Source organism: Helianthus annuus, chromosome 2, assembly GCF_002127325.2.
Source record: "Helianthus annuus cultivar XRQ/B chromosome 2, HanXRQr2.0-SUNRISE, whole genome shotgun sequence".
Lineage (NCBI taxonomy): Eukaryota > Viridiplantae > Streptophyta > Magnoliopsida > Asterales > Asteraceae > Helianthus > Helianthus annuus.
In genome coordinates this window covers 150,455,483-150,459,634 of record NC_035434.2, presented here as the reverse complement: position 1 = coordinate 150,459,634, position 4,152 = coordinate 150,455,483, and the positions used below count along the sequence as shown (strand labels likewise).

The 4,152-nt window shown below is 32.3% G+C and overlaps 1 long non-coding RNA gene across 1 annotated transcript; it reads left to right on the top strand.

The window, feature by feature from the left end:
• The first annotated feature begins 1,022 nt into the window (after positions 1-1,022).
• Positions 1,023-3,341, top strand: LOC110916534. The gene is made up of 5 exons (XR_002579826.2): positions 1,023-1,125; positions 2,333-2,462; positions 2,701-2,738; positions 3,008-3,074; positions 3,184-3,341. It is a non-coding gene; the product is annotated as an uncharacterized LOC110916534 (long non-coding RNA).
• Positions 3,342-4,152: the final 811 nt, after the last annotated feature.

The window sequence follows — 4,152 nt, the reverse complement described above, 5'->3', positions numbered from 1 at the left end:
TAGTGCAGACCAAGTTTAATTTTTGTGGACAGAATTTAAGAAACAGGGTAACCGGGTTTTTTTAACAACAATTTCTAAATTTATAAGAATAAATATACCAATAACCGCATCCATGGCCAGCCCTGAGGGTGGGCGGGGAGGACCACCGGTCAGGGCCCGATATTTTGAAGGGCATGTTATTTTTAAAAAAAAGTGATATGTATATGTAAAATAAATAAATTAATAGGGTATACCCATACAAACATCAAGATAGGCCCACTTACAAAACTATTTTTAAGGTTTAGATTAGTTATTAGCCCATTGTCATTAGGTTTAGACCTCCCAATACTCAATTTTATTAAGGCCTAAGGCCATGTTTTTTCAAAGTCGAACATGGTATATGAATTCTCAGGGCCGGCCCTGACCGCATCCTGCTGGATTTAAACTCCCAACGACCCAACGTTTTAGTTGTAGAGCACACCATTAACTACAAGGTGAACACCGTTTATTCAATCGGATCAATGTGTATCATTTATCACGTGGGCGGCAGGAGACTACTTTTCAGCTTCTATCATCAAAGTTTAAATGTGTATGAAAAATATTTAAGAGGTTTCGAAAACATTAATCATTACTTTCTATCTTGTATCCTTTTAAAAAGCGCCAACATCTTACGTTTGATAAATCATGTTCAAGTTTCATAAATTATATAATATAATATAATGATAATTATAATTCCCACAATCCAATTGGTCAAAATTGTTAATACCGTAACTTAAAATAGCCTTCTATATTATAACGTGTCGAGCCCTGAAAGTGCATGGGCACCAGTGTCAAGTGACCTTTGTAATTTTTATATATAATTTATAGTACTTAAAGTAAATGACCTGGACAATATAATCTATCTATTCTAATATAATAAAGCTATTTTTGCTTATGTGTCATTTATACATAAGCCTACTTTATTATATTAACAAGTGGATTATTCTCCTTTCTTTATTTAAATAAAATTTACACGTGGCACTCCATTCTTTAATCCTGTATTTGTTTTACAAAAAAACCATGAATGTTTAAACAGAGACCAGTATCATTCGTTCAGATCCTACCCATATGAAACCCTAGATCTCTTCTACTGCCCTCAGTCAACAAGTTAAGTTTTTCCCTATCTCTAATCTCATCTATGTATGCTTTCTTCAATGATTCGGGTTTCTTATCAGTATAAATTTGTTTTCCCATTACTTTCTTCACCGATTAGGGTTTTTACAAAAACCCATATTCAACGAAAAAAAATGTCATGTTATTGCGAATATACGTATGTGTTAAAGATTTGGGTAGCCATTTTGATTCCCTACTTTTTCTTTCCATGTGGTAATTTTATCCTTATTTCTAATTCCATCTTACTACATTTTTTTTTCGATTAATTATATAGTTGCTTAAAGTCTTCGATAAAAAGTGATGCTTAGTTGGATTGTACCATTGATCCCTATTTTTTGTTGTGGTTTTGTGATTTTATATATGCAGGATCTAGATGCTTAGATTTACCCTTTAATGCGTATAGAATTCTAAAAGATTATCAAAACGTTTGATTTTGACTTCGATTTTTATTTTTGAACATGCATGTTTATTGGGGGATATGATGAATTGGGTTTTTTGGGGCTTATTTGTGATTTGTATGGAACCCTTTGAAGTTTCCGTTTTTAAGTGTGATTAATATCATACAATTTACCAACTTTTGGATGAAAAATGTGTGTTTCAACTTTCAATATACAAATGAGCATTGAGAAAATTGGTTGTGAAGAACTACGTGTTTCTATATTCAGGATGGTACGGATCATGTGATTGTTATGTTTTTTATTAGACTATGAATCTTTATAGATCAGTTTAGAAGTAGGGTTTTTTATGTTTGTATAACTGATCACTACAAGGGTTTTGATTTAGATTAGTAATCGTCCTTATTAAAGTCAATGGTTGTTTTATTTTGATTTTGTTTTGAACCCTAAGTTGATTTACTCCCCAATTTCTCACACACCACAGATGGGTGCCCTTGATATAAATACTCTTATCATTCTGTACATAGAGGTACATTATCTGTTTTCGAAAAGAAGATTGTGGCAACTGAAAAGGAAGGCAAATTTTTTTTGATCGAGCTATTAAAGTAGAAATGGAAGTTGAGAAGTTTAGGGAAGTAAAAGATGTTCTTGTGGATAAAGATTAAAGATTACCCTCATGTGGTGGAAGGAGGTTTTCTAGATAAACAATTAAGTTATTATTCTAAGCAACATGCTATGAGAGTTATTGATTTTGAGATTTGGTATCCCTCCAAACTTGTTGATTGAAATCTTATTTGTTCTTTCAGAAAATGCAGACATGTGTGAAGATGTCTTCTGTCCAATTGGTTACAAGACTGGATTTCTTCGATCTGTTTGGTTTGGATGATTTCAACTTCTTTCATTTTCAAAACAAACTTTATCAGAAATTCAACATGTGTAAGGGCATTTATATATGTTGAACCTACTACAAAGTTTCTTTAGAAAATAAAACATATGTAAATTCAAGTACTGTTTATTTTCAACTATAGAAGAAAGATAAGAGGTTAATTTTATTGAATGTTTTATTCGACATGTTTACCTTTGTAAATTGTTTGGAAACCATAACTTGAATTTCTTTCTAATGTCTTTTTTTCTTTGTCTTGATAAATATGAAAATGGAATTGCTGGCGCATAGTAACGACTGATGAGCATGATCATGCTGAGTTATGTTATGTAAGTTTTCTTGAATCTATATTTCTTTTTATTAAATTTTTTTGTTTATTTTTCATTTTATATTATTCATGTTTAAGTTTTTTAAATAAGATGGTTTTTTAAATGCAAATTTTTAGCCACATACACTATTTTGTGCCACTTTTCAGACTAATTTTGACATTTTCGGTACCGAACTGTACCATACGGTATTTATATGGTACCGGTACCCTCTTTTGGAGATTTTTGGTACCGGTACGATTGGTACCGAGCTCACCCTTAGACTATTATAGGTATCTTACGGAGTTTAAGTTTGGTGATGACAAAAAAGTAGCTGATCTGTCACTAAAGGCTTATCAAGTAAGTTGTTTATTTATTTATTTATGGAGTAAAATGTCAATTTCGTCCCTGGGGTTTGACCAGTTTGTATGATTCTATATACTTTGTAACGTGTATTATTCGAATGCAGGAAAAGGGACTGTTATAAGGATGAGCAAATGGTACTAGATATCGGTACAGAATTTGCCGAACCGTGTACATAAATATGATATGTAATTATAAATAAAGAATTTGCAATTACATTATGTATTTATTTGTTATAACTTTTTATTTCAGTTTTTTATGTTATCCAACCCCGTGTACCACACGGGTTTTAACCTAGTTAATAATATAATAGAAGTGTTGTTGGATAAAGTATCGTTGGCGTCTTGCAATATATAGTCTTGACTTGTTTAGAGATAGCATACGTGGTTATTAAGGTTTCTCGGTTCGTTCTAAAACCTATTGATCGTCACTAGAGTGTTGTCAAGCGTGTGTATTCTTAGGTACCTTATGGTACTTATTCATATGGATTACGATCCGCAAATCTTCTAAAGTTATTTATTTGAATGTTGATCGGGTTGGTTTTTCTTATGGTCGGCTATTTACCAAAGGATATTATGTATTTCTTGTACCCGATTCATGTCATTAGTATGATTAAGAAATACTGACACAAATAATCGAATCTAATGTATAGTGATATAAGGAGGGTAATTGTTGATCTAACTTGCATTCGCATTGGAGGTCGGCTTCTTTCTCCTCTTGTGCTTCGGCTTCACTGCATCTTTTAGTGTTTTTGATTGTTTTTCGGGTGATCCAATGTCTGTCACCTCATGTGTTGAAGCAGATACTGTAACACCCCAGTGTTTTCGAAAGTCAAAGTCAAAGTCAAGATTGAAGTCAAAGGAAGAAAAGATCGCTAATTGCGATCTGTCACTCCTTGCTCAATTACTATTTTGACTTCTTTGACTGTAATTAGTCTATTTTATGTTTTTACGTTAGTTGTATTATGTGGAGTAATTAATTACAATCGAAGTAGTCGAAGTATATTTCTCGATGCGAACCGCTTTACGACTGTGAATAATAGGAAGTATCAATGCGATAAAGTCAATTGATCAAT